Raw genomic sequence first — 24,095 nt, forward strand, 5'->3', positions numbered from 1 at the left:
TTTTGAAATTCGCTTGTCTCGCCTGGGAATCGAACCGACTAAAAAATCCAAACAATAAACTGAGATACCTTACATTACATCCGGATGGTACAAAGGATGATCCGTTCGAGCCGGATATTTCTTTCTCTGTTTGTGTTGCTCTTGTATTTTGCGGTATTACGTACCCAGTTTTTCGTTAAGACACGTTTGTAGTTCAATTTAGTATTGTCATTTCCGCCATCTTTGCTTCGCAAAATGGTTCCTAACCCTACAGAAGGCCTTACTGAAGCCGACACATCGTGTATTACACAACACATATTCGAACGAGATTTAATTCTCGACGAATTAAAGAGAACATTACAATTCGCAGCGACAAATACAGATCAATTTCGTTCAAGAACCACAGATTTAACTGTGCATCAGCGAAAGTTTACTAAGATTCAAACTAAAATCGAAAAAGCGTTAAATAAATTGCAAAGTTTCAACAAAGAAGCTAATATTAAGATTCGTAACGATTTTAATGACTTGTATTACGCGATAGTTATCCATTTAAATAACCTAAAGGAGGTAGACGTAGAAAGGCGTCGCGCGAGTCGGGCGCTGACCCCCAACGAAACGCTTAGAAAAACGATTATCGAAATTTACCTAAACTATCGCTTCCCGAATATCATGGCGAACCGACTGGTTGGCCTGCCTTTTTAGATTTATTTCAATCGCTGGTACACAATAACAATGCCTACACGGATGCGGAGAAGTTTAGGTATTTGTTACTTTCAGTCAAAAACGAGCCACATAATCTGATTAAATCAATTCCCATAACGGAAAGTAATTATTCAATTGCGCTCGATATTCTAAAATCCCGTTATGACAATAAACGCATTATTGCATCATTTGTTCCGCGCGCTCAGCTGTTGCTATCCGCAATTTACTAAATGTTTATCAGGAAAACATAAAGGCGTTGGAAGTAATGGACTTTCCGGTTAAAGAATGGGACTTCGTTCTGTTAAATTTATTATTACGTAAGATTCCCGTCAATACGCGAAAAGAATATGAACGTTCTTTAACCAACCCGAGTGAAATACCTAAAGTTCAAAGCCTAATTACTTTCCTCAACGCGAACTTTCGGCGGAACAGATGATTTCAGTTTCTAATACACAGTCCACTCGAAACAATTCCTTAAGTGGTAAAAATAACACAAATTTAAATGCAAGTCAATCAAGCCATAATAAACATGTGTTTGCTACTCGTACGGCGTCAGCCCAAAGTCGACCTTACGACGATACAAATAAGGTTCGATCTTGCTTGAAGTGTAAAATAATGCACACTTAGTAAATGTTTGCAGTTTTTGGATTTAGCAGTAAAAGATAGATTTGCATTTGTTCAAACAAATAATGTATGTTACAATTGTTTATGCCCCGGGCACGACTTAAGGAATTGTAGATCAAGTTTTAAGTGTCGTAAGTGTAATAAACGACACCATACGTTGATTCATTTAGAATCAAACATTCCGCGATCGCCTATCAACGAAGCTGCGGATTCCGTTGCTGTTTCGCTCGCTCTTACGGAGCAGCCTGGCACGAATAGCCCGTCCGCAGTCCACGGCGTAAACGCACCTCAGAGTTTAGGCATTTTGGGTAAGCTGCCTAGCACGGTTCTATTGTCAACAGCATTGGTGGACCTTTATTACGAAGGCAATAAAATTGCTACTATTCGCTGTATGATAGATGGGGGTTCACAAGCAGCTCTGATTACAGAATCGTGTATGCAGCGCCTTAATTTGCCGCGGCAACATGTTAGCGAGCCGCTGCTCGGTATCAGCGACTTGCCGCTGAAACCTAGGGGTATTTATTATTATTATTATAATAAATAGGGGTACCTTTGTGTGCTCAATTTCGCCTAAGGGCAAACAAAATACATGATCAAACGAACTTCAAAGTGAAGTTCGATCAGTATTATATGAGTAAGCTTCATTCGAAGATATAAAAACCAGGTAGTCCTTTAACCTACTAGGCAACTCATCGCATGTTTAAAGTGGGTAGCAAAAACTTTAACTCAAACAGGTCTATCCCTACTTTTCCCCTTAGTCTTCATGGGGCGCGCGGCTTGCCGCCATTGCTCATTATTTTTAGAGACTTTACTTTCTAAAGCAAAACTTTCTTTCCGGGTATAGGGGAGGGAGGGTAGTTATATCTTCGAATGAAGCTTACTCATATAATACTGATCGAACTTCACTTTGAAGTTCGTTTGATCATGTATTATATTTCTCAAGCTTCATTCTTCAGATATAAAAACCAGGTAGATGTTAAGAGTTGAGTTTTGCTGCATTCTTTCCCATTCTCAATATTATCATAGCATATTTATTTCTGAAAACATATTTGTATGAATAATTATCTACCATGTACATATGTGTATGTTATACACAAGTTTACTGTTCCAATTGAGTTATAAGGCATTGTTAAGAAGCACGGGAAAGTTTAGCAATGCAGGTTCAAAAAGGTATACATATATTAGGTATAGCCAGGTTGTATATATATATATACTTTCACGTATTAGGATATTTAAACAAAATCTAATTTGTTCTTCATAAAACCTAGTTGACTAAGATTCCATACAATTAGTGGTCAACTTTGCATTAAGTTTAATTCGATTTGAAAAAGTTTAATACGAGTAAACTCATAAGACATATGTCCTTTTGTGAAATGTATTAAAATTCACTGGCAGTGCTTGTCCGCGATACGGAATTTTTGAACGCTCAGAACAGTACACTATTGATGACAAGATTCAGGCTCGTCTAAGTGTAATTATCTACGAAGATAAGACGTAATTTAGGCTAACGATACAACCCAGCGTTACCTCCAGACAGGGTGGGATACGCTGTGGCTGTGATGTCTTTCCCCGCGTCTTGACGCTTATGACGCGTAGGCCGTGTGATGTCTGTCTCACGCCGACTCATCCTGTTTACGATGATCTCTGAGCAGACGACGACAATGAGAAAATTCAGTTATTAGGCGCGTGCACGCGCAAATCGGCTTACAGCAGCTCCTGATCAACGAATAGTGACACGACGTGCAATGGACAAAGACTCACGCGGCCTAGCGCGCGTTTTCGAGAGCTTCAACTTAACAAAAAAACATGTATTTGCTCGAAACATGTCTAACGTCGTTTATATTTTGATTTTTATCAAATTAAAAAATGCACCACGTTCCTGAAATCTAAAAAATATATGAACGTGCATAAATTATGCTTTCTGTTCAGTTATTAAGCATAAAGCATGTCATATGTGTGGCATCACCAAAGGTATTCTAAACAAAAATAATTTATAAGACTAGCAGTCTACTCAGCTTTCGAAGTAATTTTTCAAATAAGATTGTAATTTACTCAAACTCAAATGTTTATTATTGCGCTCATATTACATATAATGAATGGTCCAAGGTCCATTAATGGTAACAGAATATTTATTTATCATTTAATTATATGTACGTACCTAATGTACATATATTCGAGCTATTAAAATGCATAATAATATCCAGTTAAACCTGAGTAGGTAAAATCAGCGTTTAACAAACATCATTAGGAATTAATTTAGTATATATTTATAAATAGCTGCATGTGACGAGTACCTTTAAATAGAATATATAAATGATATGAACCTTTTTTATTTTATTTAAATTACTATTATTGACCGCAAGGCGCGATTGACCATATTTTCACAAATAATGGTGTAGCGGCTTCTATTCTCGCAACGCGAACGGGACAAGCACAGCAATCAACCACGCAATCAATGAAATGAAATGAATATCAATCCACAGAAATTCAGATATTAAGCATCAAATCTAAAAACTTATGCCCTCCATTCAAGTATTCGCTCTGCAAGGAACGAAAGACTGTGCGACGTAATGTTGTATATTTTTAAAATGTAAACATTAAAGCCGGAATAATAATAAAAATTGCCTTTGCTGTATTGCTACTATGGTTGTATTGTTGAGTTCAGAAAACAAATATTATATTAAGTGGATTCATCTTAATATTTTAATCCATGACTTATGTCATGAATGTGCTATATTAATGACATAGCGGTATTGCAAGTGGTGGGTCCCCACCAACTACAGTTACTAAACTTATAATATCAAGGCACATATATTTTAAACTTGGCAAAAACGTATTGCATGGTAACATCGTATTGATGATAGCTGAAAGAGTATCGCGACCGACACATGAGAGTTGAACCATAGGTGCATTAGTCATTTATTGATTTTTTACGGTTTCTATTAGCTTCTTAATTATGTATTTATATTTTTATGTGCATAATCTGAGGGTGATCAATACAATGCAATACAATCATTTATTAATAAAATTAAAATCCTTTAAAAGATAATCGGAAGGTAATCGTTTTGTAGTTTTGATACAGGTTAATAGGTATTTACCTAGTTACCCATTATTTACGACCATAAAAATAAATATTAAATATCTGTGAGAGATGCGAACAAATATATTCGTGTGTGTATTTAGCCAAATTGTACCGAAACCGCTTTATCATTAACTCAGTTAGATGGTACTCTAATGGTCACTTTGTCAGGCTTCGGCATGAACTTGTATTTATGAAGAAATAAGCGTAAAACGTGTTTGCGTTTGTTTCTTAGCTTTCGTTGTAAGTTTAGTTTTTTGCATGCCAGATGCTGGTGAAATATGTGTTACTTATGTATAATATTGTCTGACCACCTTTTGTACCATATTTCATGCAAAATAAAGTTATTTTCTTTCTTTCTTTCTTTCATATTCAGTACTCACAAATTGTTTCATTGGGTTTATTAGATAGATAATGATGAATAAACCCATTTTCCTGTAATTCAATTCAGTTAGGTGTCTTTGTTACAATTGGATGATTCAAATTATTTAATTATTCAATATCACTTAAAAAAGTAAAATCATATTTTTAAACAGACACAAGGTACTTAGATACTGACATCGCCTATGCCTTTAAGCGATCACGGTATTATAAATATATTTATATTTTTATATATCCCATAACAATATTAGCGTACGTATCCCAATAATTTGTATGGTTATATGCATATATAAACATTCAAAAATCGTCACCAAAATATATGCATTGTGCAGGGTATTACCACTTAGTTTATTCCATTTCATTTGTGGTAAAAGAGATTTTATCCAGCTTAAGTTTAGGAATTTCGATCAGATTCACATCACGTGACGTGATGTAGGTACACCTATTTAGCAATTCCCAATTTTAGAGACAAGTTATACTTATGTGGGTAATATAAAAACAATATAGGTACTATTGTATTGTTTCAATTATAAATTTACGAGGTAGTCTCGTGTTTATTCAAATTCAACCTCTGGGCGGATAAAAGTACCGTACCTATGGGTTAGGTGTGAGTAAAATTTATTGTCACATATAATTGGATATTAAAAATCCAAATATATTTTATATGTAAGGATTTATTTTAAAAGGCAATGTAGTCTTGTGCCGAACGTTTCGGCAGCTAGACCGACGTGTCTCTGACACGCACAAATCAAAAATGAACCGCGGAGCGCTGGTGAAAAAATTTAAAAGAAATATTTTTAATTCGAGGGTAGTCTTCGAATGTTTTTCAAAATAAAACCCGTAAGGTTTTAGATTACATAGATAGGCCTATACATGAATAAAGTATATTTGAACTTGAACTTAAAAGATAATTCTTTATTGCACATAGAAAAACTTGAACTTGGTGTTTTAAAATGTGCGTGGTTTTGATCGAGAACCGCTATAGATTTATTAAATTGTGTTATGCATTGCTATCGTGTTGACTCACGGCCAACCCCAAGCAAGTTCTATCTTCGTGACGACTCTAGGCCGCCCCCCAGGTTTATAGTTACCAGTCGTGGACTCACGGCCCGCGCGGTACTAAGTAAGTGCAAGGTATTTGATCACAAAGTGTAAGTTTTTTACAAAAATAGTTAAAATAGTTACACTTAAGTAAGTATCTGATTTTTCTTCAGGATCTGAAGAATCTATTATCACTCGGCAATTTTTCTTGAGTTTCTTCTGTTGGGCCATCTAAAACCAAATAAAAAGAAAGCCTCCCTCGTCTCTTTAACACAACACAATATGATTATTTAGGGCCCTTTGTTTCGTTGCGCGCTGTCCGATCTAAATTAAACCTTTGGTTGGTTCACGACCAAACCCCGGGCGCAATCGGTGTTCGAAGTACGAACAGACTTTCCATCGTGTTGGTTCACGACCAACCCCCAAGATAATTTTTTCCTTCGTGTTGGTTCACGACCAACCCCCAGGATGATTTATTCCTTCGTGTTGATTCTCGACCAACCCCCAGGATGATTTATTCCTTCGTGTTAGTTCTCGACTAACCTCCAGGATGATGAACAATTTTAATAACAAATATATTGCACAACGAATACGAAACGAATAATCCCACAGCTTACGTGTCGTATTCTCGTATAAATCGTATAATGACTGCACTAACTTTGAAACAAAATTATGATTTTACGTGCGTTCGTTGCCTCGCAAGAATAAAGAATGAGCAATGGCGGCAAGCCGCGCGCCCCATGAAGACTAAGGGGAAAAGTAGGGATAGACCTGTTTGAGTTAAAGTTTTTGCTACCCACTTTAAACATGCGATGAGTTGCCTAGTAGGTTAAAGGACTACCTGGTTTTTATATCTGAAGAATGAAGCTTGAGAAATATAATCCTATCGTTCCATTAGAGGCGTCTATTCTGGCGAAGTTAACCCGCCAAATGCCTAGTGTACCACTAGCACCTCTCGCTGATTGGCCTCATTTGCAGGGACTCGATTTAGCCGACCCTGAATTTCATAAACCTCAGCCGGTTGATATGATACTCGGCGAGGACATTTTCATGGATATTGTTTGCGATGGCATTGTCAGGGGTAAACCTGGAACGCCCACCGCAATAAATAGTGTGTTTGGTTATTTGCTAGGAGGTAAAGTGAACTTTACTTCCAATGTTTCGACTCCACGCCATACTTGTTTTACGTCGTTCGACAACGACAACCTTCAGAAGTTTTGGGAGCTGGAGTCAGTACCAGAGATGCGGAGTTACACTCCCGAAGAAAAGCTATGCGAATCCTTTTTTCAAAAGACGCATACGCGCGATGAAACAGGGCGATAAGTTGTCGCTCTGCCATTCAAGCCCGATGCACCGCCGCTTGGTGAGTCTCGGCAAATTGCTCTAGCACGATTCCATAAATTGGAATACCGTCTAGAACGTAACCCCCAGTTGAAGGCGGATTATCACGCTTGCCTCCAAGAGTACGTGGATCTCAACCACATGGAGCTCGCGGACGATAACCCCCCCGCTGGCGCGAGTTACTACATACCCCACCATTCTGTGTCAAAAATTTCCGAAACTACCCACACGCGCGTAGTTTACGACACTGGGTGTCGCACGACAAGTGGACACTCCTTGAACGACACTGTTAACGGGTCCTAAGTTACACTTAGACATCGTTGACGTTCTTCTAAAATTTCGAGTGCATAACATTGCATTTTGTTCCGACATCAAACAGATGTATCGCAATATTCTTGTGCGTGAAAGTGATAGGGACTTTCAGCGCATCCTTTGGCGCCAATCGCCCGATGAACCTCTGCGCGATTATAGGCTTCGTATCATACCGTTACATTCGGTGTAAGTAGTTCCCCTTATGTCGCATTACGCACAATAAAACAGCTGGCTCACGACGAAGCTGAGCGTTTCCCGCACGCCTTACCAGTCTTACTAAATGACGTCTTTGTCGACGATGTGGTAACCGGTGCAGATACCACAGCCGAGGCCCTCGCTCTGCAGCAGGAGCTGATAGGTATTTGTGCCACGGCCGGGTTTGAATTACGTAAATGGCAAAGTAACTCGCCCATTATTCTCGCTGCTACGCGATCCCCACATTCTCATGGTGAGCGGCGCGAAAATGTTCATTTTGCCGAAATGGAAAATGATAAAGGGGTCAAAGTCCTTGGACTTCAATGGAATCCGGGATCAGACTCATTTAGTTTCAAAGTACAAGGTACTTCTCAGGCCAGCACGAAGCGGGCAATCCTATCTGAAATTGCAAAAATTTACGACCCCCTCGGGTTATTATCTCCGGTAACATTGTTTGCCAAACATTTAATTCAATTGCTATGGTTAGCAAAGGTTCCGTGCGACTCAGAAATCCCTATCGATATAGTTAACTCATGGACGAGTTTTGTTCGCGAGCTCCCGCTCTTATCTCAAATTTCATATCCGCGTCATATTTTTAATACTGACGACTTCGATTAAATCGAAGTTCACGGATTTGCAGATTAGTCAAATTGCGTATGCCGCATGTGTTTATATACGTCTTACGGACAATACCGGCAAGGTTCAAACTTATTTAGTTATAGCTCGGACCCGCGTAGCTCCACTTCGGCTTTGCCTTACTATCCCGAAAATGGAATTAATGGGATGCGTGATCCTGTCATTTCGATGCTCCAAACCTTAATTTGATTTTGCAGGAAACCGCCAGCTATCCAACGCTAGATGGCGTTGGCAACCTCAGTTAGCTGCAACCTTTCCCGGCCTTTGAAGCAGCGAACCACTGCTAAGCACGAGACGCGAAGTGTAGTCCGCACTGTCTCCCAAAAACGCCACTCCAATTTGGCTTCAAAAAGGCTATCCGGTTCGAAGGACCATGTACAATTTTGCACCAGGGTCTCGAAGGGGAAGCAAGAATAAATACCGTGTTTAAATATATTAATAACGGGTCACTCACGTGTTTTAAGTCGAAAACGCTCGACATGTTTCACTCCGTACCGAGTAGCGTCATCAGGAGCTTGCGTCGACGGTGACGGACCGGCGCCTGACAGGCGACAGGCGACAGAAACATGTCGAGCGTTTTCGACTTAAAACACGTGAGTGACCCGTTATTAATATATTTAATATGACCAAAGATCAAAGATAGATATAACTCCGTAATAGATGGATACAATCTAAGGAAAAAACGTGCCTCGAAAATCACGAAAATTTGATTCTCGATCAGATGGCGCCACTAGTTTTGGCCTACACTCGTTGACTGTTTCGTTTGTTATTTATAATTTTAACGCATACCAGTGAAAGAACATGGGTCAAAATCATGTAAAAATAATTAATGCAAATAAAAAAATCATTTATCCATATTTAAATACATTTTATCGTATTTTTATAAATATTTATTTTTAGTTTTAAAGTGTGTCGACAGATGGCAGTGAATTTACTGGGGTTACAAAATTTACTATGACAGTACCGCTCTAGTATAAGTTACTCTATGATATGACTGTGTCTCACGGAAGTTTTGTTATTAAAAATACCGTGTTTAATTATAAACCGTATATTTATTCTACTATCTCCACACAAATCCTCGAAATAACACAAAAACAGTTAAACAGCTTATACAACTATGTTGAACTAACGTTCGCTAGTTTGATGGGGGTAACAGCGACATCTACCGGGACATTGCTAACCCTTTCCAATTTTCTACAAGTGAAGGTGTGTCACAAAAAATAGATTCTGCAGTTAAAGAAATAACTGCTGAATCTATTTTTATTTCATTTTTCTGTTTAGTAATATTATTTTTCTCTTGTTTTGGTTTGCGTTTCGTAACACCTTGACTTAACGTACTGATAGCAGTTTTTAATTGACCCGCCATTGATTCCCTATGCATTGCAATGAATTCATCTACACGATATTTATCTGCTGTCGTGTTTATTTGACATAAATATGTCTTCAATAGTTTAAAGTAACTCTCGACATTAGATGAAGTAAGGGTCGATATTTCCGATTCAAAGGTACTTTTCATGATATTTGACCATAACGGGAGTTGCTTCATCAACCGTGTTAAAGTCTTTAAAATTTCTGGAAAGTAAAACAAGTTATCGTGTGTTTTACAGTCACCATCAGTAAGGTCAATTAGTAACTTTTCACGATCTACAACATCATGAAACCATTTAGGATAATTTTCTGGAGGTTGTTTCTCGTTTTTTTCATGTCTCTTATGGTGGTAAACGTGTCATAATCCACAAGGCAATTAATGGATTGGGATCGTAATATGAGCTTTTGCGTTGTTCATATTTTATTTGTCTCAAGCAACCTACCGTAGGTAAATGGCTCGGATCTGGGTCATTAACGTCCATAATGAAATCACTCAGTCTATTACGCACCGTCGCAGCATATTCTGACTTTAATTAGTTGCCTAGCTCACAGCGTTTTATAGATGAAATCTTAATTTTTTTTGCAGGATTGTGTTTAAATTCCTCGATAATATCACGTATGGTGCAAATCCAGTGAGCAATTTTGTCAGTTGGCCAATTCATTAGAACTTCTATAGTTGCTTTGCACTGCTTACATGAACCAAAACACGTCACATTCACCTTTTTTTTAAATTTTATACTTGAGAAATGTCCAACTGCATGGAGAACGCACTTTTTTCCAAATTTCCTTTCTTAGAAGATCAGCCCACTGATGCTTCGGAAGCAATGTTTTTGTACGAAAATCAGATAGGCGTTTTGTCCGCTTCACGCAGCAGTCAATAGGCTTTATTTTATTCCATTAATAAATATCAAGAAAAAACTTGAAATCTCTGCAATTATATGTTTTTATTGGCGTTGTAGTTGCATCTGCAGACTCTGAATCAGTATCTGCATTGTGGTCAAAAAAATAATCGTAGTTTTTCTTGAGTGATAAGTATAGCGATCCGACATTTGGTATGATAGTTCCCGACTAACATCATTGAAGCGGTGAAGGAATATCATTTTGGTTTCGAAATATTTCTTTAAACTTCTTAAATACTTCTTTTTGATCGCTAAGCAAAACTGCTCTGATTCGCCCTTTTGATCTAATTTTTTTAACTATTTACAATAATTAACAACTAATATCATTTTGAAACAATGTTAACATTATGAAATAATTCTTAAATAAACCACAGACAATTTAAAAAAAAGTTACGTGTGGTGTACGTACACTCACTGTACTGAAAAAAAAAACGCGTCATGAATTCCTTCAATTTGTAAAAACATTTAAACGTAATTGAAACTGATAATTATGCTTATATATGTTTAGTTACGATGTGAACATTTGTCTAAAAAGTGTTATTTTTAATTTTTTTTTTGTTTAAATGCCTGTTATAGACTACCCGGACATAACGATTTATCGTACCGATTTTACTTCGGAGTCTGTTGGCGCATTTTTATCGAACCTGTGTAGGTATACCCCTCCACACTCGAAATTTTGTTATTACCTCTCTATCGCTCTAGCATATTCGAGCAACAGAGAGGCAGATAAAGAAATTTCGATTTTCGTTTTAGGGCCTCTGATGACTTACTCGGAAAATTGGCTACGATTCGCCTTAAATACGCCCGATAAACTGCGAAACTACTGATTGGACCTTTAGGCCCGATTCGCACGAGAGCTTAAAACGCGTTGAAGAGCGAGAAAGAGATATCGCTTTCTCACTCTTACTTATGGGTGCGTCGCACACGCAACGCTTTTTAAGCTTTCGTGCGAATGGGGCCTTAAATTGTTAAGGGCCCTCCACACTCATGCGCGAATCACGGCGCGAAGCCGAGAACGCGAGGGTGGAGTCTAGTTCGCTATTCAGCGAAATCGACTCACGAGTGTGGAGGGCCCTTTACGATTTGCGTTGATGTGTAAAGCGGGCTTTATACTATTTTTGGCGTAACTTTTTTAGGTAATTAATGTAACAGACGGGCGTACCAAACCGCAATCTTGGTCCGGCCAGTATAGGTATCTCTTTCTCGCTCTCACTTACCATGGCCGCAGACGCACGGAATTTCCCGTACGGAATTACATGTGCAAGCGAGATAGCCTGTTTGCACAAAATTTAAGGCCCCGTCCACATTGAGTGGCTGCAGCACTATGCCCACTCCCATACAAAGTTTATTATCACTGTAACTTTTTTTTGATAAGTCGAAATAAAATAAGAATAGTCTTTATGTAAGGTACTAATTAGGTACAAAATTTTTGCCAAAAGAGGGATTCGATATAACGCCTACAACTAGGAGAACTGTATGGATGGTAAAGAAAGGATGCCAATCTCTTATGGCAGAATTGTTGCAAAAGTGACCGCTTTCAGCTTTAAATAATAGTTCCTAATCTCTCCGGTGGCGCTAGTTAGGCTCTGGGACATGAGTATAACATGAACCATATAAGGCAACAAATAACCCGACCAAATTACGTAGGTTGTTTTTGGTAGTATTTCGGTGTATGGTGGCGCCGCCTAATTACTGTTTTTTGATGGACACTTTTCATAAATAGAGATTTGGCTCCTTTATACAGTCCATGGAGAACTAGATTTTGTACTGTCAATCTGACGTCAGAATGGCTGACCACTTTATTTTCAATATTTCTCGATTTTTAGCGAGGTACCAATTATTTGATGTTAGGTACCAAATAGTACCAAATAGGTACTGAATCGTGGAATAACACTCGTTATAAATAGCCTTCATGGTCCTGTCATCCTGACGTTCACAAGTTTTAATCCTTTGTAAAAAGTCGAATCAGTCGCTGAAAATATTAGATATTTGGGCCTATGGACGGTTTCCAGAACTTCATTTGTGGTCTTATCACGCCAGTATATGCATCATACAACCTAGACCTATCCAAAGGCATTTGATCTGGTTTCCTACAATCTGCTATGGAAAAACTTGAGTCAATAAACTTACCTCAGGAACTCATATTTTTATTCAGATATTGGTATGGAAACCAGATCAACTACGTTCGGTGGGCTGGTACGCTATCTGAGTCGTATGACATGGAATGCGGTGTGAGGCAGGGGGGGTTGAGCTCGCCAGCTTTATTCAACCTGTATATAAATGAGCTGATTGTCGCGCTCAGCAGCATGCATATAGGCTATCACGTAGATGGTGTTAACGTTAACAATCTGAGTTATGCCGACGATATGGTGCTGCTGAGCGCGGCAGTCTGCGGTATGAGGAGACTGCTTAAGGTTTGTGAGGACTATGCGCAAGCGCACGGGCTGAGATATAATGTCAGCAAAAGTCAGTACATGGTTTTTGGGGTCGGTGCTATTCTACCATCTGAAGTACCACCCATACGTTTGAACTCGGTGGACCTCGAAAGAGTGTTTAAATATAAATACCTAGGGCATATACTCACCACCGACCTCAAGGACAATGCAGATATTAACCGTGAACGTAGGGCCCTGTCGATAAGAGCTAATATGATTGCCCGCAGGTTTGCACGCTGCTCTAATGACTGTAAAATAACCCTATTCAGGGCTTTTTGTACCACTTTTTACACGTGCAGCCTGTGGAGCAAATTTACAAAAGCGTCGTACAGGGCCCTACAAGTTCAATATAATAATGCGTTCCGGGTGTTGATGGGGCTGCCGCGCTTTTGCTGCGCCTCACAAATGTTCGCCGAGGCGCGCGTAACCTGTATTAAAGCAGCAATGCGCCTGCGAGCCGCATCGCTAGTACGGCGCGTGCGCGCCAGCCCCAACACCATCCTGTCTATGATTGCGGATAGAATGGATTGTCCGTACATAATGCACTGTTGTGGGCTTCACAAGCCCAGTAACAGTGTATAGTAACTGTAAATTTAGTTAAGAAATTATTACTGTCATTAACATAGTTTTTTAAGTTTTATTGTAAGTACTAACATTTTATGAGCCATGAGCTCGAAATAAACGATAATTTAATTTAATTTAATTTAATTGGATAGATTTAGGCATACTTTGTAATTTTATTTACGCCTTTTAACCCTAAAACAAAGAAAACAGCACATAGTCTTAAAATTACTGGAAGAACTGAACTTCTTCCAGTAATTATCAACCTCAAATTTCAGAAATGTTTACCATCAATGAGCATGATTATACATTGTAGGCACCTTAAGTTCATGCACATTTGCACAATCTTATTTAATATATTGGTATTTAATGATGACAACAGTAATTATCTTATAAAATAGAGACGATTCATAATGTAAACGTGATGTAAACAAGCAAGATTTCGATCCACATTCCACAGATAAAACACAGATGACACGCAATTTTGGAATTATTCGAACACAATGTTGCTAACCCGCGATTTCTCAAATTTGCCGCCTTTTTCTACTGACAAGATTTGCTTGACCCACTTATAAAAACCTTATCCGTTTTCCTTATACAATAAGTGTGTCTATCAAATCTATATATTTCTATATTATTATTATCTATATATATAAACGTAAAAGTCCTGACTGACCGACTGACTGACTGACTGACTCACTTAAATCAACGCCCAGCCCAAACCGTTGGACCTAGAGCTGAATTTTTCACAATAGGTAGCTTTTATGACGTTAGTATCCACTAAGCAGGGGTTTTTCAAAATTCATCCCCTAAGGTGGTGAAAAAGGGGTTGAAAGTTTGTATGGAGATCATACATTTTTTTGAGTGCGGGACTTGAAACTTCGTATAAAGGCATATTATTAAAATACAAGAAAAGTGATTTCAGCGTTTTTAAAAATTCATCCCCTAAATGGGTTAAAAAAGGGTTAAAAGTTTGAATCCATTACTAAATACTTTGAAACTTCCTAGAAAGGCATAATAGCCGATTACAAAAATAAGTAATATTGACGTGTTTGAAAATTCAGCCCCTAAGGGGGTTAAAAAGGGGATTAAAGTTTGTCTTGGGGTACAAATTTTATAATATAAATGTTTATTAATTATAATAAGAAAACAAGAAAACTTATTTCAGCGTTTTTAAAAATTCATCCCCCAAGGTTGTGAAAAAGGGGTTGAAAGTTTGTATGGAGATCAAATATTTTTGTGAGTGTGGGACTTGAATCTTTGTATAAAGGCATATTATTAGAATACAAGAAAAGTAATTTCAGCGTTTTAAAAAATTCATTCCTTAAAAGGGTTACAAGTGGTTGAAAGTTTGTATAGGGTCCAAATTATATTTAAAGCTAAGAGTTTGAAACTTCGTAAAAAGGTATTTCATTAAAAGAAAAGAAAGCTAATTTCAGCGTTTTTGAAAATGCATCCCTTAAGGTGGTGAAAAAGGGGTAGAAAGTTTGTATGGAGGTCAAACATTTTTTTAAGTGCGCGACTTGAATCTTTGCATAGAGGCATGTTATTAGAATACAAGAAAAGTGATTTACGTGTTTTTTAAAAATTCATCCCCTAAAGTGGTTAAAAAGGGGTTGAAAGTTTGTCGTGGTCCTAATTTTATTTTAAGCTAGGTACTTATAACTTCATAGAAAGATATATAATTAAAAGAGAAAAAAACTTATTTCAGCAATTGAAAATTCATCTCCCAAGGTGGTAATAATGGGGTTGAAAGTTTGTATGGAGATCAAATATTTTTTTGAGTGCGGGACTTGAATCTTTGTATAAAGGCATATTAATAGAATACAAGAAAAGTAATTTAAGCGTTTTTAAATATTCATCCCCTAAAAGGGTTAATCCACGCGTACGAAGTCGCGGGCAACAGCTATAAAACTATAAAATATACTAAAAAATTAAACATAAGCGTGAATTGACCATGATTTGACGAGTGTTTCAACGTTTTTGAACAGCACTATTGATCGGTAATATGTGTTCAGACGTCCGCGTGCATTAAATTTAATGCATATTTTTTATTATTTGATAGCTACCTTGGAGTCGGTAGACAAATTTTCGCTGACCTAAAATTCATTACGTGACCTCATATTACCTTCAAAATATAATAATGTTATTGGACAAGTGGTGTTGGGAACATAAATATCCTGTTAACAATTAGTGTTAACAAAAATATGTGATGATGCAAAATTACCCGAACTGTTTCAGAAATACTAAGATTTTAATTCCAACATAAACATTAGATTTCTGTTGCTTGTAATAAACTATCCAATGTTATTTACTGATTGTTCGAAGAAGCAAATACCAAGGCTAGGCCCTCCACAAGTTAGGAATTATAAGTTGCCAAAATCTACATACACTGCTTTGTTTTTCCAAACACTGCACTCACTCACTGCAGGAATTCCAATGTTAAGTGCTCCTAATAAATACCACTAAGCGTAGTAATGTGTAATAGACCTTTGCAAAATAAAGCCGTTATCTTACTTAAAGAAGAACTTCCATGGCAATCCGAATATTTAAAACTAGCTTTAAGCGCACGTCCACAACTTTGTCTTCAGTACTTGTGCAACTCTTGGGGACAAAATGCACTTTCCGCGTAGTGCTATTTTTTTAGCAATGTCTGTTGTAACTGAACAATTCTCTTCAGGTAAAAGCTTCGTGTGAAAGTTAAAGACTACGTTTTCACATTCATGACTTAAGATAACAGACAGTTTTAAGTTTTTCCTTCACTTCACTCCAAAAAACGATTAGCTAGTTAATTTTTATAATACCTATAGTTATTTAGAGATATTGCAAATAAATATAATTTCCTGTAGCAATACAAACAAACTCGAAACATTGGTCAAATGTCTACTTTTAGAAAGGGAACTACGGCACTTCTCTTCTATCATTTTACGCACAAATTAATTGATGCTTTAATTGCAATTAAAATCTTTGCCAGGGTCGAAGCCAAGGGATTAACAACAAACTAAGCTATCAGTTGACCATATCTGTGACTCCCGAGGGAACTGATTCCAATTAAATTGTCGTAACGACGTTGTTTTCTTCCATAATTGTTCCGGCTTCAAACTAGGCAGTAATGTCACCTGGGGCTGCTTTTATTAAACGATACCAAATAAAAGTGTTTAAATTTTACAAATTAATATGATTATCATGCTGTTATTCTAGTCCTTTTGTATGAGGAAGAAAGATCAATAGTGCTGTTCAAAAACGTTGAAAGTGTTGAAGCACTCGACAAATCATGGTCAATTCACGCTAATGTTTCCTGTCTGTTCTCTTATGGTGTCTTTCTGCAAAAACTTAAAACCGGCCTAGTTCGTGGCGGACTTGCGCCCCTCGGTACGGTATCTACATCACACAATTTTTTACATTTTTTTTCTTCTTTCAATTCAATTAAGTACTTATTATTTGTTTGGAGTTCGTATTTTTAACCTTTACAGAGATAAAAAAATTACTGAATGCGTTTCGAAGACGAGAACCACACTTATACACCAATATTTAATCACGTAGGTATTCATAATTTCTATCCCATTGTCTACTATGTGAAAAACGATTAACTAAAATGGTATCCTGTAGATGCAATGCAGTTACTAAAAGAAAAGCATGTTTTTGTTACCTACCTGCTTGACCATGACATTCGAGCGTATTTAGAAATGTTGCGTGCAATAGTACATTACTACAGAGGCCGGGAAGGAAGGGGTTGCCGGCCGAATAGAATATACGGCCGAATGTAGTGAGGCCGGATAGTTATGAGACTTATGAGGCCGTCAACCCCTTTTCACGCCGATGTATGTATAGTGCTTTTCTTAAACGTTTAATATATATAGTTTGACAAAGGACTGTCTTATTTCAAACATAGACAGAGAGAATCATACTATCTTTATCTTACACTAGTACCCGAAAGAAAAGGATGAGTATAGTTTCTTTGTTCTTATTTACTGCCAATTTGGTTTGACCAACTATACTTACAAAACATTGCGAAAACACGTTTCTGAACGAAACGTTAGTATCGAGCATGGAGACTGTATAAAGGAGCCAAATCTCTATGTATGAAAAGTGTCCATCAAAAAACAGTAATTAGGCGGCGCCACCATACACCGAAATACTACCAAAAACAACCGGACACCAACAACACCGGAGAGATTAGGAACTATTATTTAAAGCTTAACGCGGTCACTTTTACAACAATTTGGTCATAAGAGATTGCGATCCTTTCTATACCATCCATAGTATCGAGGTACGGAACGACACTTTGTCATTATTGACAAATGAGAATCAAAATTATAACTTCTTATTTTTTTTTATTATTACTTATTACTTATACTAGATAACAATTTAGCGTTATACAAGCTATCAAATTATACAAAAAAAGACAAAAACACATGCATCTAGAACTGTAGATGCTTAGTATACCAAACATTAAAGGTAGGCATGACTTCTAAAATGAAAAACAAAATGAATAATTAACAAGTTTTTGACAAATTTAGGAAACATTAAATGTAACATTTGACATATTAGGGCAATTACTTATTGATATTGTAATTGTTTTGCCAGGTAAACTAATGTTGGTTTGCTGAATTTCTGCTGATTGTTCACTTGCTCTTATATCTGCACTGGTGGCTGAGGCTCTGATTCACCAAGAGCAGACTGTGGGTCAGTCAAATGCAAATCGTGAGACTGGCTGAAGAGTACCGCTGGCGGTTGAAAAGGGGCCGATCTTGACAGAGGAACAATGTTGAATTTTGGAGGACTGATGCTGAATGAAAACTGAAGAATCACGGGAACAGCTGGCTGTGGATTTGTGTACAGTGATGGACGCTGCTGGTGTGATTGTGATGGGTGTTGTACAAACTCATTAGACTCGGCTGTGCTATTTTTGGATTCCAGTACAATATTTTTTGTGATATTTTTTGTAATTTCCTGCTTATTTCCAACGGAATCCTCTACATAGCCTTCTGCCACTTTGTCGGACTTCCACCCCCATGCCTCTTGAGGACCAGTAGACTGGCTCCAGCGTCTGCTAGAAGTGTCGCAGATGTACGACGGAAGCAATGTCCAGTATAGAGCTCTGGGGTTTTTAAATTCAAGAATGTGGCTATTTGTTTTGGTAGGGATAACATTTTATGGCGTCCAATCACCTGCCTTGTACATTTTCCGTTTCTATAGTTTAGGAAAAGCCTATTAGTTTGCATGTCCTGAGGCCGAAGGGCATAATATTTTTCCTAACTTTTACTATCCTTGAAGAAAAGTGCAACCATTAATGGGTCTATATCTGGTAGGTTTCTGCTATCAGCTTTCACATATTTCGGCTCAATTTTGAGATTCTTATGAATATTACGCCGCTAAATATTCGGATAAATCGGAAAATATTAGAAAAACGGTGGAACAAAAACTCTAAATACGAATAAAACACAAGGCAGTCAAGAAGCGAGGAAACAGTTTACATCATGTTTACTCGCGTGTGACGTCATCCGAGCGTCAACCAATCCACAGAGCGTTCACGTCCCAGATGAAAATTCAAAAAATATTAAATTTTCTTTCGTTTATTTTCCAACAAATAAACATATTTTACATCCAGATACAGTGAGATATACTTTATTAGTTTATTATCTTTCAGGATGACAACAATTCGTTATATATTTTTAATGCTGTCAAATACCCTATTCTCTCGAATTCAGCCACACCTCATATGTCAAAAACCGTCCAATCGTCTGGAAATACTGTTTTTACTCGACTGCATCAGAAGGAGGGTAATGTATTTCGAGCGTGGGTATGTATTTATTAGGCACGCCCTACAGCCCAGACGACTGGACGGTTTTTACATAATATGAGGTGGTTGAATTCGTCAGAATTGTGGTAGTGACATAGGCTATATAAATTTGTGTCAGGAATGTTTGTTTTGGTAGGATAAGGGATTTTTTACAAATATATCCCTTATACTTACTCGTGAAAAGATTTTTTAAATTTTTGGATCAGTTTTACCTTTTGAATTTTGTGTTTCCTATAATTATGTGAATAACCAAAAGTTATATCGCTTCAATATTGGAAACCTACGCGGACTGGACAATTAGCTAAAATGGAATTTCGATATAATCCTGCAACCAAAGAGAATAGATAGTATAGAGGGTTATTGTTACTGTAATTTTTGTAGTCACAGTAAATTTACTGCCATCTATCGACACATGATTAAAACTAAAAATGAAAATGCAATAATTTAAAAAAATGTGCGAAAATAAACAATAACTACTGCTGTCTCACGCGCACTCATCGGTAATTTTGTATCTATCCGATAAAAGTGTTGTCACTCTCCTTCTCGCTCACACTTCGTAAAATACTAGAAACGGAGTTGAGCAAAGCTTTAGGTAAGCTAAAGTCATTTTAAGGAAGTATGGACATTTTGTGAAAAACTGGGGTTATTTACAAAAAAAATTACCAATTATTTAAAACGTAATCTAGCAAGTGTTATACCATTTTGGAATTGTTATTAAACGCGCCAGTTTTTAACGTTACTTGCCAAACTAGCGTAGTACATTTTTTTTCTCAAACATGCTATGTAATATTGATATTACGTTCTTTATATTAGGCTGGGAAATATCACGTTTCAGGCGCGGCTAGACGAGAGGTCTGTAATGAAATTTCATACAAAGTTACAGGCCTAGGCCGGGAAGTGGCTTTTTTTAAATTTCTATTTCACATACAATTGTGGCACAGCATCATGGCATTCAGCCATTTAAAAAAAAACTATAAGCAATATTTGCTTTTTGGTTCGTTTATGACATTCTGCCAATACGCCTATTAAATTTTTTTTAACCTAAAGGGCTCTATGGCACTAGGGCCATTAGAGCGGTAGGACTGTGTGGGGGGATGGTAGCCTGGGGAAATTCCAGGACCCTTCCGCGTCACACGAGACGGTTTTGCTACGCTGGAATAGTTAATTAAAAAAAAGCGATATTTGATTGATATATATAGTTGGTCAAGCAAATCTTGTCAGTACATTAGAACAAAAAAAAACTATACTCATTCTTTTCTTTTGGGTGTTAGTACTAGAGTAAGATAAAGATAGTATGATTCTCTCTGTCTATGTTTGAGAAAAGCACTATACATACATCGGCGTGAAAACGGGTTGTCGGCCTCATAACTATCCGGCCTCACTACGTTCGGCCTTATATTCTATTCGGCCGGCAACCCCTTCCTTCCCGGCCTCTGTAGTAATGTACTATTACAGTACAGTTAGTTAAAATTGGGCGACACAGTAAATTTAAATAATTTGGTTTTGAAAAGTGTAATTTTCTTCCAAGTAGGAGCAGTTAGCTTTAAATTTTAGGTAAAAATCTACAGAAACATTATTCAAGATTACATAATAATAAAAGAAATAAAATAAACTATGGAATTTGTAGTAACAAGAGTTAAAGAACCATTACAGGGTGTGGATTTTTTAGTGATTTTTTAGTGACCATGATTTTTAAAGAACGAGTTGTTTTTTTTTGCATTATTATGATAACTGGTTTATCATCCGTTTACGGCTTGACGTCGATTTCTGGGATACCCTGTATATATATATGTATATATATATACCTATATATATGTGAATAAATGTATTTTTTAGTACGCCCTTTTTTTAATACCACGTCGGTGGCAAACAAGCATACGGCCCGCCTGATAGTAAGCAGTCACCGTAGCCTATGGACGCCTGCAACACCAGAGATATCATATGCTGAAATTTTCACAGATGATGTATTTTTGTTGCCGCTACAATAACAAATACTGAAAAATTACGGAACCCTCGGTGGGCGAGTCCGACTCGCACTTCAATATCTAATTTATCGCAATAGAGATTAGAGATATGTCGCACGATCGTTCATCACACGTTTATTATTAGAAGTTCATAGTAGCCCTCGTTTAATCTTAACACCTCCCTCATGCAAATGTGAGCATTACTTACCTCGACTATAATGTACTATTATGTCGTAGGGGCAATATAAATACGCCTTTGAACCGTGTATCTATAACAACAATTGTATTTATTAGGTACAAACAGCATCACTCTTAACAGTCTTAACTACATCGGTGGGCCTTATTACAAAAGACATAGTGGACAGTTAACAGTGCATGTGGGCGAAGGTACCACCTTTTTTTTATAAATGCTTAACTTTTTTATATGTAAAATGGGTCCCCATTTTAATTATTATCTTATTTTGTTCACGAAGCACTTATGGGACCACTCCGGTTTTGGAAATCGATTAAATGCGTTTTTTTTATTTGTTTTTGCGATAATACAAAACTCATCTGTTAAAATATTATTATAGGTCTACCACTTGTTACAGGCGGTTGGCAAAGAAGTTGCGGGGTGATACAATTTTACTTATACACATATACATAGAGTCAGACCGAGATCAGTCTGCAACGATTTTGGTAGCACACGCAGTGCAAGTGTTATTTTAAACGTCTAACCATTGAAATTATGACGTATAAATAAATAACACTTGCACTGCGTGTGCTATCAAAATCGTTGCAGAGTACCTGGGTCTAACTTTAGTAAAATCAGTTTTATGCAGCCAATCTTACAACTAGGCCGTAGTTCACCATAATAACTTCTTACTAGCCGCCACAGATAAACGGTAGACCTATAACAGTCTCCCTATTACTGCTCATTAAAAAAAATAGACATCCAAGTAATAATCGTTGCTTATCCTTCGGGTACGGAAGCCTAAAAACTACTCTGTCCACTGTGTGGAATCAAATAAGCCCTCAAGTTAACAAATACCTCGATAATATAATAGGCACAAAATGGGCTTCCAATAAAAAGGCAGTACTTACAAAAAAGGAAAAAGCATTTTGTTACTATACGAGTACCTATAAGTTACGATTCCGCTGCTGACTTCTTATTGGCACGAGCCCGCGTTAATTTCTTTCGGGTGCAGAACATGTTTGCTGACCCATTTTTTCTTCATGTTAGATTGCCTCTATCAATAGCACCCACATCAATTTTATTGTTTAGCTGATGGAACTCAGTCGGACTTTTTCTCGTACCAGCCTTTTTGATTCGCTAGCGGTACGTACGTGGATCGCATGTTTTCCACCGCTAGCGCTGTCCGTAGTGGAGGACTTTCTTTTTTAGGTAGATTTTTTGCTAGCATGTTTTACTATCTAAATTTAATCACCTGACTGTAATTGAATTATGCTAAGCAATTTTCCAGATACTCGAGACAATTATATTCCTAAAATTCTGTGCTCCCCTACCCACGACGCATTATTTTTTGCTCCCCGTTACAATAATAGTGTAGTGTTAGGTGTGTGTTGATAGCAGTGGATTGGATTATACAGTGGAAACTGGATAAGTGGAACCTGGGTTAGTGGAAAACCTCTTTAAGTGGACCCAAGTTCTCGGTTCCAGCCCCTTGGCAACAAATTACCTCTATAAGTGGAATTTCGGGACCTCTACAAGCGGAATCTATTTTTTCGAAAATTTCTTATTTTTACCTCTGTAACTGGAAGCAGCCGTCTCCGAAACCTCTATTAGTGGATTAGCTCGGCGTTATAAAATTTGTATATTTATTAAACCGTCACAAGGAGGGTAGTTTGTTTCGTTAACATTATGGTTCGTGTTTTAACTACGTATTTTGTATAAGATCACACATCATTCAGTTTGGTTCTTTTAGCCGTGGTGCGGAGTTTTTTCAATAAAGTACAATCGGTACATTGATTTATTTAACCATACTGATTTTTCTTGCATAAATAAATATTATGAGTTATTTTGTTTAATAGTTATTTACGATACAAGTGCGGAAAAGAGGAAATTCGAAACGATTGGCGATAAATTAAAACACGACCGCAGGGAGTGTTTTAAATCGACACGAGTTGCGAATTACCTATTCGCACGTGTATCGTACAACATACAGTACATATGGCCCTTTAAATAACCGTATGAATTCACCTTTGTTGCGTGAAAACGTCAAACGTCAAAACGGCCAAGATAATGCAGTGATTGATTTTAATAATGATTATGTAAATCAACAGTGCCGCCGTCAAGATCAAATCGAGCCAATAATCGGCTCTGCCACGCTTTTACAAGCTATTGCCGATACGGCTGACGCGGCTAAAGCGTTCGCCGCACGGGACATGCCAAGAAAAGCTAAAATCGAGCATCCAACTTTCTATGGCAATACGTTACAGTGGCTTCAATTTAAATACTTATTTGATAGTACTAAAAATTCTTATTCCCCCGCAGAAAATACGGCCCGTCTACATAACGCACTCCGCGGGCCTGCCCGGGAGGCCGTCGCCTCTTTGCTCAATACCGCGGCAGCTACCGAAGACATAATGGCAGCACTCGAACGTACATTTGCTTGTCCCGAAATGATTGTCTTCGGCGAAGTACAGATTTTGAAAACGCTGCCTCGACTCGGGCCTGACCTAAAGGTATTTTCGCTAATAAGGTACGCAATTCTTTATCTACTATGAAATTACTCGGCCTACGAGAATATTTACAATCGCCGGAGCTGTTTCATA

General features: G+C 37.5%; 1 long non-coding RNA gene across 1 annotated transcript in view; it reads right to left on the reverse strand.

Moving 5' to 3' along the window:
* Window positions 1-24,095, reverse strand: part of LOC134754496 (uncharacterized) — a 266,953-nt gene that overhangs the window by 141,736 nt on the left and 101,122 nt on the right. The gene's annotated exons all lie outside the window — the stretch shown is intronic.

This window comes from Cydia strobilella, chromosome Z (genome assembly GCF_947568885.1).
Source record: "Cydia strobilella chromosome Z, ilCydStro3.1, whole genome shotgun sequence".
Lineage (NCBI taxonomy): Eukaryota > Metazoa > Arthropoda > Insecta > Lepidoptera > Tortricidae > Cydia > Cydia strobilella.